A 14,407-nucleotide genomic window follows, 5' to 3' on the forward strand; every position below is an offset into this window, starting at 1 on the left:
GGGATTACCATGAGTCATGTGGAATTGGAGTGTTTGGGATTGGAGTACCAAGAAAAGAGTTTAGCTGTTCATGTGGCCTGCGCTGTGCGCATTCTTGGCACTTAAAAAAAAAAAGTGATCTCTTGTTCATATTTTAGAGCTAGCCATTTACTGTAATAGCTTTGTGTACATCACTGCATTTTCTCACTAAAAATGTCATCAGTTTCAGAGTGGCTTAAGGAGGATACTAACTTCCTAGTGACTCATAAAAACGTTCTAGTTTGTCTAGCTGTAGATCGCATGCTTTGCCTGCTCATCCCTTTTAGTGTTTGGTGCTGACGTTGAAAGTTTTTATTTTTTTAAATATACATTTCAAATTTAAGTTAACTTGTGATCCCTCCCAAAATCCCTCACTGCACTAGAACAAAGACTCCACATTAGATTGGTTTTTTTGCCTTTGGTCGTTCTTTGGGGGCTCCTGGACCCTCAAGCTGCAGTCAACAATAGCTTCACTTCAGTGGCTGGAATTGCCTTATGCCTACTATCATGCTGTAAGTCCAGATAAGGGCAAAGATCCTTGCCAGGACTATAATGTTGACCCTCCGGATGACACCAACCTGGAGCCCTACCCTCTGAAGTCTTCACCTGCATATGAAGCAGTAGTGTACCACTGTTATTCAAAGATCAGTAGACTACCAGTGCTTTTGTAACAGCAACATTGTGATGCAAAACCAACTATGTGGGTTTCAGAACACCTTTTAGATGGCCACGGGACACACAAGAGTTACTATGAGGAACTCTGCACCTGCTAAGTACTGCCCACCTGGGCCAAGTGCGGCGAACTCACCTAACTCAGCTGTTGATGCTCCCCTCATCCTCACAGAGCACACTGGTCTTGATAATCAGGTAAACTGCCGGGCAGGTGGTCTTGGATTCCCTGGGTGATGTCCCCTCACCCACCAGGAAGACTAGCACACCTTGGCCCCCAGTCTTGCTCACAGTCAGAAGTCTTGCAGAGCTTACCCTCCTCATGTAGACCACCTGTCTGCTCAACAGATGGCAATTTGTGGGGTCTCTAATTTCCCTTCTTCTAGTCTACTTCCAGACACCAAATGTGATTTAGGGTCTGAGTCTTTTAGGTTTATGTTGGGGGTCTGCTTCTTTTGAAGTGTCCACTCCTCTTCTCTCTCTTCTTCTGACAAGCAGCCTGTCACAGCAGCTGATAGCCCCACAGCACAGGTCATGGGAATGACTAGAGTTCACACCTGGATGTCAGCCACAGCGATATGTGTATCAAAACGTTAGCCAAGGGCCCCAGCCTTACTCTTTATGTTTCCTTTATCAGCCTCTTCTCCTTCCTAACATATGCTCATGCCCCTTCCTTGTGACTTCTCACTGAATGAAAGAGCACCCTTTGAAGTGTACATGGAAGCCTGGCTCTCCCATCTCCAGTATGTGCCCTACCCAGCTTACAGGAATGCAGCAATACACAAGTCTGTCTGGGGGATTTTTCTTCTTCCTCTCCATGTTTCACCATGTAGGCCTGGGTTACCCAAAATGAAACACAAGGCTGTCCATGTACTGTACCATCCACAGACACACATAAACACAGTGCCTGTATACAACCTACACACACAGCACAGCACTGTATAACCCTCATGTACTGTACCAGTCCTAGACACACATACACCCAGTACACACATTTAACATGCACGCACTGCACAGCACTACATCCTCCAAGTACGGTACCACTCCAAGGCACATATACACCCATCATTTGCACTCACCATGCATGCACTGCTGAGCACTGCATTATCCATGTATATCTCACGCTCACTCTCACACACCTACACACACACCTACACACACACTCTCTCTCTCTCTCTCTCCCTCTCCCTCTCCCTCTCCCTCTCCCTCTCCCTCTCCCTCTCCCTCTCCCTCTCCCTCTCCCTCTCCCTCTCCCTCTCCCTCTCTCTCCCTCTTTCTCCCTCTCTCTCCCCCTACCATTTCCCCCATTCACAGAACACCTGTCGGGCAAAGGAAGAGGATTTTCCATCTACAGTGGAAAGAAATAACCTCCGACAAGTGGATCCTGTACTTCATCCAGTAAGTATGCTGCTTGGAGTTTCACACTACACCATCAAAAATCCCATCACACCATCAGTCGGTAACATAAGAGGTTGTTGCCAGAGGAGGTACAAACCCTTCTCATCAAAGGCACATTAGAAACTGTTCCTCCGCACCAAAGGGGTCAAGTGCTATACTCCTTATACTTCTTCATCCTAACGGAGGATAGCACTGTACAGTCTATCTTAGACTGCTAAACTGTTACAAACTATCAGAACACTTCCAAATGACCACCCTGCAGGAAGTCATACCATTGTTCCGCACAAGATATCATATGGCAACCCTCTGTCTCAAGGACACTTACTCATACATCCCCTTTCATCTGGCATTCAGTTGCTACGTCAAATTTGTTGTAAATGGACAACACTACCAGAGCAAAGTTCTAACTTTAGAGGTCACAACAGCCCCACTGCTTTTTACCAAGTGTCTAGTGGGGGTTGCAGCGCACCTGCGCCGCAGCGCGATTTCCTGTCTTTTCATTTCTGGATGATTGGCTGATGAAGAGTAGCAGTTACCTGCCATGTCTAGCACACCCTCAGACAGCTGTGTCGCTGTTAACCAGCTTAATTTTCACAGTCAGTACCAAAAGGTCTTAACCCTCCCCTCAGCAGATTCAACCTTTTTTTGGGGCAGCATTAAATCCTGTCATTGCCAATGCCTATCTTAACCAGGAGATAGTGGTGGCATTTAAGAGGCAGCTCCCTCAGATGTCTCCTCCTATAACATTGAGGATGATCATTGAGTTGTTGCGGCTGATGGCCTTGTGCACTATGAAAGTACCTTGTAAACGATTTCACATGACAACAGGCGTGTCTGGCCAGGCAGTGGTCACAAGCTAAGAGTATATGGAAAGATCCAAGAGTTCAGCATAATCTCAAATGATGGAACAACAAAAATATGTTACTGGACAGATCATTTGTTTGCCCTGAGCCACAGGTGGCCACTACCACAGACGCCTCACTCACAGGATACCAAGCTCATCTAGACAATCTGACAGTTCAGGGTACCCGGACACCGCAGCAACAAAAAGTGTATATCTATAAGCAAGGAGGTACTCACTACATTTGTCAGCATTGGCACTATTAATATGGCACAGGGCCAATCATAACCAAACTCGTCTTCCAGCGGAGCATTTGTCAAGGGTGGACAACAAAATTACGGACTTGCTATTGTCGGAGTGGAAATTTCACAGTAATCTCTCTCTTTGGAAAATTTAGGAAATGAGGCATCATTACCTTTGATTACCATTACCCTTGTTTACGCTCAAGGTGATAAATCTTGGCCACCGTGTTTTGACCAGAGGAGCTCCCTCATGAACATGGCCAATTAATATAATGCAAATAAACATTTCAGTCAACAATGAGCCTTGTGAGTAGTGTTAAAGGCATTTATTTTCCAATCAAAATTTAAGTTTCTCTGACTCTTCATTCATTATTCAGGTATCGGGGCCGGAATGACAACCGGGCATTTTTTGCTGGGGTGGCCGGGTGGGGTCCACGTTCACTGCTGAGGGCCCAGTTTTGTCGCTGGAGAGCTGCAGACACTTTGAAATGAACAATGCGGACAAATAGCTTTAAAGCCTACTTTTTAAAATATTTGTTTTGCATTGTTTATCAGTCACCAGTCCGGCCCTCTCAGGTATCAATCAGGTTACAGAATTGATAATAGAAAAATGTAATTAGTACAGAGCATATCATAGATTGCATACATCGCATTCCATAAAGGAATGAATCCCTATTCAAAGAAAATGAGGCACAAATGATGTTAGTCATAACTCATGCAGAGTTCAAGAATAGAAGCAAGAGTGAGCTTTCCATGATGTTAAATCAATAAAAATTGCAATATCTCCCATGAAAAGAAATAAATCATAGGGCAAATAAGCGTTGGCAAAGCCAGTTAGTCAAAGCATAAAGCTTGGGGATTTTAATAAAAGTCCGAATGGACAAAACCTGCATCTAATCTGCCTACGTCTGCCTCCGTTCTGCTCTCCATCAAGGTCTGACCTCTCCTTCCCTGCATCTGCAAATCACATCTGCTCCCCTCTCTTCATTTCTGCATCGAAGTCTGAAACTCGTCTGCAGCAGTCAGTCTCTAAATCTGTCTGCAAGGGTTCTGCAAGTGTTCTGAAACTCCTAACTAGGAATGCATTTATCAAAGAATAATGTTACAAAGCATGGAGCATGACTTCGCCTTCATCCAACTGGAATCCAGCGTTTTCCCAAAGGACACCTCCACCACTCTGCAGATTGCATACATCATCTTAACGGACAGGCGAAGATCCTGCCTATGGCATATTCTGCATCTTATTTGATATAACATCATCTCCTAATCTTCCATTAAAGAAACATTTTATTTCTAACTTAACACATAACATGAGCTGCAAAATAACTTTTTAATTAAGCAAGAAACAGTAAACATGACAATACGCTTTTAAAATACTTGTGTTTTCTATTCTCTCTAAAGCAAAGAATTAAATGAGGCCTTGTTTAAACATTTCCAGCAACTAAATAGATAAGGCTCCGAGGTTACAAGCTGTAAATTATGACGAGTTCTTCTTCACACGGAGAGAAGCAATCCTTAGCTTATCTCGAAGGCCAACAGAAACCCACAGAGCAAGAGCTAAAGCACGAGAGCTTTTTCTGTTAATCTACATTATGAAATGTCGTGCTAATTCTAATACAAGTTATATTCTACTAATGCACAATTAACAGATTTACAAGTTAAAATCACATTTACATAGTGAGGACAATAATCTAAACTAAACCCATTTAAGTCATGCTATAAATTACTTGTGCAATGTTTTACATGAATTGCTAAGTGGAAAGCGTCTGACTAAGCCTGTGAATATCAAAGCCTCATGCTTTCACTTTGTAGCTCCAAATGTCTGCGTGTTACTTTTTAAATGCAGTTTCATTTCTGAAGCTCAAGGCACGTTTTCCATTAGTAATGCTAAATTGGAAAGGAGATTTTCATGCTCCTTTACTAACCAAGATGCATCAACAAGCTAATGAGTGGGAAATGAATCCCCAATTAATTCAAAAGTGCTTCTGGCAATAGGGGTTGTCCACAGTTGTTCTGTTTTTCACTGCAGGAAATGGCAAATGGCCATGCTTAGCATTCAAGTACCCACACATATAGTCAAGGGCACTGCACTATGTATGAACTGGTTAGGGATATTTGCCTCTGTTTTTCCCCCATTACCTCTCATCCCATAACTAGTGAGGAAGCTTAGACAAACGTCCATGATGCTCATTCACATTGCTCAGACATGGGCAAGGCAGCCATGGTAATTAGTGCTGTTGGAAAAGTTAGTCCCCCCCTCAAAATCAATTGCCCTTATGAGCAGATGAACTGATGCAAAATCACGGTCAATTGAGACATTCAAATCTCAAGGAAATTAACCTTGCAATTCGGTACCTGAGGTCTTAGAATTTGGTTACCTGAAACATCCAGAAGATCAAATGCTCCTTTTGTGTGGGGCTCACAAGCCTTCAACTCAAGAATGCTATACCACAATATAGACCCAATATGGCCACGTCTCTGTGAGCACACACACGCAACCTCTGCAAGCTTTAGTTCAGGATAATATTTGCTGCCTCCCTTACATGCAAAAGTCAGTTTAGCATACACGTCTCTTACATTTCATTGCAGGCAAAACATACAACATCCATCTTTGTTTAAGATCTCAGTAGCGTTTATGGAGAACCTCCAGGATTATTCCTCCAAGGACACCACTGGTCCCAACCAGGAATCTTACTGTAGTTCTCACAAGACTTATGGGACCTCTGTTTGTGCTCTTAAATTCTTGTCAAAAGGCCGACTTTAGCAGAGGGCGAGCCTTTCATTTAGGTTCATAATGATGCGGTTGTACTGAGGACAAATCTACATTTACAGACAAAAGTTACCTCTCCATTTCATATCAGCCAGACTATTGACTGACCTATTTTCTTTCACAAACATAAATCAGTGGCAAAAAGAGCACTGCATACATTAGTCTTAAAAAGGGCTCTTATGAGTTATGTTGGTCACACCAAATCCATTTGCAAGACCCATTTGCAAAAGACAATTGCCAAATCAGGCCTTACGAGATGGATAGTAAAATGTATCCAAGCATGTTATGCTAAAACTAAACATACTCTGCACACAGTGCCTAGACCACACAAAAAGATGACCAAAGCCTAGAGCAGCATTCATGGTGGGTTAGTAAAGGGAGGGGGCTTTAATCCCTTTGCTGTCGAGGCTTCTTCCCTCCCTGCCCCCCAATGTACTGAGTCCCTGTTGATGATTGGGGCACTTCATACTTGAGGCTTCATAACGTTTTTCCAAAAGAGGTATCTAAGCCTAATTTGCTCCTTTTTTCTAAAAGTACCCAGGGTTTGTGCATTCTCCTGAAGGGGTAAAGGTAGCCATTTAATTGTTAATTAATAGCAAAATGAATTAACAAATATCTTTTTTTTTTTTTTAAATGAGAGAGAAAAAAAGTCCTTTTTTTTGTTAAAAATGGCATCTATAAAAGCTTTGCTGTGCTAAGATCGCAACCTCCCTTAGCTTCCAGGCCAAATGGAGTTCTACAACTTTTGTATTTTTCTAAGTGGCAGTCCATTTTTCCCATGTTTTTTATGGTTTCAACCTAGTTGCAGTTAGTGATGGAAACAGTTGTGGAAACGATGGGTGAATCTGGAAAGCTGTACATTTCTGAAAAGAAAACAAAAATCCAGTTCAGCAAGGGCTCATTTGTGTAAATCGCTCATGTTTTTCTCAAAGATATTTATTGCGGAAATCAAAAATAATGAAGAAAAAAAAAGAAAGAATTCAAAATAGGTCAGACTTTTAAATTTTGCCCCAATGGCCAATTTACAAAAGTAATATTCTGTTACGTCCTTTAGATCCTCCTGATCATTGTGACATAAAGTACTTTTTGGTTGTAGTAATTTCTATATAATAATTGAAAAAGGGGTATGAATGAAACCTATGCATTTGGTAAATGTGCCCTAAATATTACCTTAAGGAATAGTGGTTATTTGTACATTTCTGACTTTGGCATTACTCAGACTAGCTTGAGATTCAGAGGGCATTTTGCAAAATGTGTTCTTTCTGTAATGCTGGCTTACATTGGAAACCAAAAATGCATAGAAATTCAGTTGATGATAAGAGTTTTAGTATTCTGTGTTCCAACACTTTTTGTGATATAAACGTTACCCTACTTGTGTGGGTGCTCTTATTTCCCACAGGAAGAGCAGATGAAAACTGTGATCGTATGAAGTCAATGTGGTGTTCCCATGGTTCCTGGTTTGGCCTGTTCCTGTCGTGGATGATAGATTTAGAGTAAACTCCCAACAGTCTCCCCAGGAAGGGCTAGAAGACTGCTGGGCTCATTCTGGGGTGCGCGTAGGCCCAATGCCTGGGCTAAACACCACCACCCTCCCCTTATTCCTTTTTATGACAAATTTTCCCTAGTTTCTAGTGTGCTTTCTGTCCTGATCTGTGAGGCAGAATGACTGTTGGCCCTGTTGTAGGTGGAGGTATGGCTAGCACCTTGGTGGGCAAACCCCAGCCCCTTCTCTTTTTGACCATTTTCCTTTCTGTCTAGTTGGCTTCCTGACCTCTGTGGGCAGGTTGGGGGTATCCCCCCAATCTACCCTTCAATGGGGGCAGAAAATCTGCTGCGCAGTTCTGAGGTGGAGCACGACCTGACGCCTGGGTAGGTGAATCCACAACCCCACAACATATTATTTTTAACCTACTTTCTAGTGGGTGTTCTGCCCTCATTCACTATTTTTTCTTTTTAAATTATTTTTATTAATTTTCAAATATGAGCAGCATATGCAGCATTAATAACACAACCATTTACTCAGCATAATATGATGCCTGCTGCCTCCCCTAATGTCCCCGCCCCCCTCCCGTCTTCCCTACTCACCTGTGCGCCTTAAGGTATATACAGTATAAACAATTACACAACTCTCTCGGAGCAGTTTAACAACATCATTGAGCAGGGGCAGTACAGTACCGGAGGCATTGAAATCATACACAATAACTGCCGCTATTGGCCTATAGATATTTGGTATATCTATGCAACAGCAGCGGGTTATGGTCCGAAATTGTCTTTGCCAAGTACTCACTACTGCGCACTAGTGCATGAATATCCGGAGAGCATAGCACCGCATCCTGCCGCACATGTAAGTCATGTAGGGGAGAATAATAAGAGTAGTCGCGCTCTCCTATGTGGTGGGCTTGCCATGTATCTATTAATCCCCATTCAGCTTGCCAGTCCTTCCTAAGTTTCGAAAGCTTATGGGCAGGCGCCTGGGGTAATGGGGGGTGCGACCTGTCCAGCTCAGCATCAAGAACGGAGTTAAAATCACCCCCTAGTAACACTGAGCCTGTCAAAAAAGGTGCCAATTTTCCCGTTAATGTAGCAAAAAAGGATTTCTGTTCCACATTGGGGGCATACACGCTGCACAGTGTCACATCCCTCCCATCCAATCTACCCATGACAGCCACATATCTCACTTCTGGGTCCACTAAATGCTGGGTCGGTTGGAAAGGAACCCCCGCCCTCACCCAGATCAGGGCTCCCCTGGCATAGGCAGAGTACGTTGTGTAGAAAAGCTGCCCTCTCCAACGGCGCGGTAACGCCCGGCCTTCGCTTTATCTATATGGGTTTCCTGGAGAAAAGCTACCTGCACCCCTCTACGTACCAGGTAAGCATTAATCTTGTGATGTCTCACCATTGTATGCATCCCCCGTACATTCCACGTAATACATTTCAGCTCAGGCACTGACCCCATTATGCAATTCGTTCTCGCATCGTAACTGCCCTCCCCGCATTGGTGCACCGGTGATATGAACTCCCCCCAGCAAAACCCAAACAACCCCCCAACGGCCCTCCCCAGAACAGGCTCCAAACAGCTAGTACCCATCCAAACAGTCCACCTAAAATCCCTCTGGTAACTACCAGAGAGTCGCTCTAATACCGAAACAAGGGGGAGGAGGTCCAACACCAAGAAGACCAGGCCCGCTGCTTAATCACACCCCCATCTCCGAACCCTGTTATAAAAGGATATCCACCCCCCCAGAAAGGCTCTCCTCCCCCCCCCCCTACAGGCGAGGACCCACATACCCCGAGCAACCCGACAGGCCCCGCAACTCAGTTAGTGCTCCCCCATGTCTCCCCCTAAGGCTAACTCCACCCGTGTCAACCGCCTCCTCTTACTAGATATGTCATCAGATCAAGCATCCACAATCTCATCCGCCATTCTGAGAGTAATGTGCGGCATGGCAACACTCCCCGCATCAGTTCCATCTGAGTCTGATCCTTCCGAGCCCTTTTCAGAGTCTGTCAGTCTCAGCATCTCAGTGTCACTCGCCTGGGACAGCTCTTTCACAGCCTGTAGGACTACCATTCTTTCTTTCTCTGTTTGAGTAGTGGTGGGTCTTTGTGCTTTGTTGCGTCGTCTCCTGGAGCGCTGCTCACGGCGCGGCCGAGGTACATCCACCCACTGTCCACCAGTGCGTCACGCCGCACCCACTCCTGCCCGGTAGGATTCCAGCCAACTCCGTGCTTCGTCAGGGTCGTTATGAAAGATCGTTTTGCCATCCAACGATATTCGCAGCCTTGTCAGGAACATCAGAGAGTATTGGATGCATTCGTCCCGGAGGGCTTTCTTAACCGCCAGGAACGAGGCTCGATGGCGCTGTACCTCAAGGGTGTAATCTGGAAATAGTGTGACATTGCTATTGTCCACTTTATATGGGCCCGACGTACGCGCCCTGTGCAGCAAGAGGTCTCTATCTTTATAGTGGAGCAGACGGGCCACTACAGGCCTGGGGGTCTCCCAGGCGCCAACGGGCGGGCAGGAACCCTGTGTGCCCGCTCCAATGTGTAAAACGGAGTCAGGCCCTCAGGAGCCACCTCGGTACGGAACCCTTTCTCCAGATAATCAAGCATACTTTCCCCTTCAATTCCTTCTGGCAGGCCCACCACTCGTACGTTATTCCGTCTATTGCGTCCTTCGACGTCTTCAGCCCTCTTCTCCAGTGCTTAGATCCTACGCATAACATCACACATTTGAACATCTAGTGCTTTCTGCGATGGTTCCAGGGCTTCCAGAGTAGTCTCAGTCTGCTTCACCCGATCTACCAGCATCGCATGGTCCGCCCGCAGGAGTCCTAGCCCCAGAGACACTTGAGCAATGTCCTGTTGAAGCGCCTCCTTCGTGTCAGTGATCGCCCAGAGAATCTGATCCATCTGTTGTTGCATCATCCCCTCAGGAGACGAGTCGGCTTTCCCCTGCGCTCTCTGCTCCCCCATGTCGCCGTCCGGCTCCGGGTGCGCTCCTCCCTGCTTGCCACGCGGCTTTCCCATGGCCGTACAGCTGTTGATTCCGCAGGCACCCCAGGCTATCCTTCCTGTAGCGCCGAATCGCTCAAGCGCTTGAGCTTTCCCACAGTCCGGTTCACAGTGATCAGGCCCTGGTCAGGCAACGTGGCCCTCCCTACGGGCAGCCGCCAAAGTGGGCACGCACGCGACCGGCTCCAGTCCTCAACATACAGCAGACACATCTAGCTCGGGCCCGAACCACAGCAGTGTTCCCACCTTGCTCTCTAGGGTGCTCGGCCGCCGACTTCCACAAGTCCAGCGTCTCCCCGTCGGCTGGCAGGCAGCTGCACCATCCACTGTATAGCCCACCAGCGCAAACAAGTATCCTCGGTGTTCAGAGCAGCTCTTTCCGCCACAGGACTTCTCTGTGAGGATTCCTGATTCTTCTCTATTGCAGGGCAACAGCTACACATCCACTCGAGCATCCAGCTCCTTCAGTCCCATCGCCAGGGCATCGCGGTGCTACACTGGGTCTTCCCACCACCTCCGAGGCACAACCCAGTACACAGGTACTCTATAGGTAGTGTTCAGGCATTAAATGGCGGCCCTTCCAATCCTCCACCGTCAATGGGGAGATAACCCACCTCCGGTGGCAACCAGCGGCTCCTCAGCTCCCCGTGGTTCGGCCTCCTCTGCCAGCAGGCTTTGCAGCCAAGACTCCCCACAGGCGTCCAGAGATCACTGCAGGCGGACACATCAACGCCCTTCCCGTGAAGACTGGATATCGGTCCGATGCCACTCCCTAGAGCGGCCGCTGATGATACCGCTGCGCGGCCGTAGACATTTCCCCCTCCGATTACCGTGCAATGTGGCGGGCGCACTCAGCGACAGTAAACTCGACCACAGTGCTGATCTGCAGCTGAAGATCAGTGTACCCGCACCCTATCAAAGTGGAGGTATTATTCATGGGGCTCAATCCACCGACCAACCGGCACCAAAAGGACACTCAACTCGGGCCACCCAGCAAGCAGACCGGCCCTTTAGAACTTGCACTGTAGCTGTGGAATGCTTTGATCTGTCGGCCAAACAGCAGTGTCCAATCGGCCCCCTCTGCCTGTGTCTTGTTTAGGTGCAAGCTTTAGGGAACACCTATCTGGTGAACATCCGTAATGTAATGCCAGGAAGCCACCTGCTGGGTATGCATATGGGGAGCAGGTACATCTTCTGAACAAAACGCTGCTGCGCCAACCAGGACTGCAACCGGGATCGTCCCTCTATGCTGTCAGTTATTTATTTCCAGCACCAAAGGTAAGAGCTTTTTTCAATATGAGTCACAAGTCGGCCGCCTTTGTCCAGCTGCGCGTGTCTCCCGCTGCCTCCTCCGAGTAATGAGCCGGCGGATCAAGCCGCCCCGCTCACACCAGCACTGAGAGCGCTCATCCGGCTCTGGATCACCGCTGTCACGGCCCCTCACCTCGCCGCCGCCGGGTACCTCAGAAGCTTCGGTTGGCCGCCGTCGAGCCCTCCGTCATAGTCCTTGGCACCAGCAACAGGTAGATGCCGGACCACACCGCAATCGAAGCTCGTCCGCGGCCGTCGCTAATCGCCGCCTCCGAAGCTATGCAGCCGGCTAGCCACCATCTTGCCCGCACTCCGAGCCAGCAACCTCCGTCGCTGCCGTATTCTGTACCATCTGGAGTCTATTAAGAGGTTTCTTGTGGATCGTCAAATACACACTGTTGCAATAATCCAGACGGGACAGAATGAGAGCTGATACAACTGATCTAAAGCTATCATCCGTGAGGAGGGGCTTGATTTTGTTCAGTGTTCTCAGAATAAAGAAACAGGTAGACACCACTCTGCTAACCTGGTCCCCAAATGAGAGAGTGTTATCCACAATCACCCCCAGATTTTTTTACCTTAAGTGCGGGTGGTGGGGGGAGGCCCATCTCACTGGGTCACCAGGCAGGGGACCAGAGGTTGGGATTGTTCCCGATAAAGATCACCTCTGTTTTGCCTGCATTCAACTTCAGGCAGTTAGCAGATCTGCCATGCAATCATGGCAGCTGGTGGCCTTTTCTGCTTCTTTGCTTCTCTGTACAGATAGCACGATTTGTGTATCATCCACGTAGGAGGTTAAAAATAGGCCGAAATATCGTATAAGGGCAGCCAGTGGTCTCACATAAATATTGAAAAGCGTTGGGCTAAGGGAGGATCCCTGTGGGACGCCACAGGGAAGGGCAAATGGTTTTGATTGATCCCCTCCTAGATCTACTGTTTGTACTCTGTCGGCCAAAAAGAATTTCAATAGGTTCCAGGCCAGGCCCTGGACCCCGGCCTTCGATAAACGACCCATCAACACCTCGTGGTGGACCTTATCGAAGGCTGCTGACAGGTCAAGCATGATCAGGATGGCTGAACCTCCCTGGTCCACAGCCTCACGAACCTCTTCCGTGGCTTTTATCAATGCTGACTCCGTGCTGTGCCCTGCGCGGAACCCGTATTGCGAGGGGTCAAATATGTTGTTTTTCTCAAGGAACAGGCTTAATTGCATATTCATGGCCTTCTCCATGATTTTAGCCGGTAAAGGGAGGCGGGAGATGGGCCTATAGTTGTTTGGATCGTTTGGCTCTAAATTGGGTTTTTTAATAAGTGGTAGGATTGAAGTTGTTTTCCAAGATTAAGAGTAATAGCCCGTCCCCATTACGAGGTTGAGTAAAGGGGTGAGGGTATTAGAGATTACTTCCGATGACATTTTTGCCGCTGGACAAGGGTCCTTAGGGGAGCCAGATGTGCACCCCATCAGCCGGTTGGTAACCTCATTGTTAACCAATGGGGTGAAGATAGTAATAATAAAGTCTATATTCCTGGCCAATATTTTTGTGTTCATTTATTTCAGATGTGCAGTGATAAAAAGGCCAGATCAGTTTCAAAAGCTGAATTTGTCAATGTATCTCTTCTTTAAAATTCTAAATACTCCTGAACATACAAGCTCGCTGTGCAAGAACTTCCAATCTTAATTCAGTGTTTAGATTTGCAGACTTTCCTTGCACCAGCCATGGAGTTTACTTCATAAGTTCGATGACAGGATAAAAACACCTCCATGGCTGAAAGTGTGCAGTTTGAAGGCCACTATTGGGGAACAAGCAAGGAATTTGGAGGAACCAGAGATTAGAAAATAAAATATAATAAACAATGAAAGCATTCAGCAGCAGGGTAGCCGAAGTGATGGGTCAGCTAGCAGAAATAGGAGGAAGTCACCTGGTTAGGGCAGGGGGAAAGCAGCTCCTAAATATACACAATGGAAGGATTCAAGTCAGTCAGTCAAAAGGATTGTAAAGAGGTTATGCGCCAAGGGAAAAACAAACATAAGAAAGGAAATGGTTGAATAAGAAGCAAGCGAATGAGAGTGAAAGCAAAGCCAACCAGTGGAAGCAGTGGGAGGGTTCTAAGTCCACTATAGGTTCTTGGTATAGCCCTCAAAAGGTTTTTCGCAAACAGACCACTATAAGCTGTCAGGTTGGCGAGACCTAACCAGTGCAGCACATGAGACTTATGCGAAAGGGAGAAACCGTGGACGTTGCTCTGTCGCAGGGCATTAAGCTTGGTTATTATACATATGCCAGCACAGTAGATCATAAAAGAGTTTGCACATCTTATACATACACATGTACGACTCACCAAGAGTGAGCATAGCCCCAGGTGGTGCATGCCAGAGGATACGGACTCCAGTTATATACTTGATCAGTGTTTCATCACAAACAAGAAGGTACATCAATGGTGAGTTCAGCCAGGTGAAAACTTAGCAGAGGAAGGGAATATGAAGGAATGGTCAAAAAGAAAAAAAAAGGTGCTATCTTGGGTAAAGTCAGGTGCAAACTCATCTGCCACACAAGGAAGTGAAGTACGGGTTGCCTTTTAAGCACATATACCACTCCTAACCCAGAAGAGAAAGTAAATTCATGACAGACGCCATCTTGG

General features: G+C 46.7%; 1 protein-coding gene across 6 annotated transcripts in view; it reads left to right on the forward strand.

Annotated features, from left to right (window-relative positions):
- The window catches only part of THADA (THADA armadillo repeat containing), a 1,526,823-nt gene that overhangs the window by 170,169 nt on the left and 1,342,247 nt on the right, over nucleotides 1–14,407 (forward strand). The gene's annotated exons all lie outside the window — the stretch shown is intronic.

This window comes from Triturus cristatus, chromosome 6 (genome assembly GCF_964204655.1).
Source record: "Triturus cristatus chromosome 6, aTriCri1.1, whole genome shotgun sequence".
NCBI classification, from domain to species: Eukaryota; Metazoa; Chordata; class Amphibia; order Caudata; family Salamandridae; genus Triturus; species Triturus cristatus.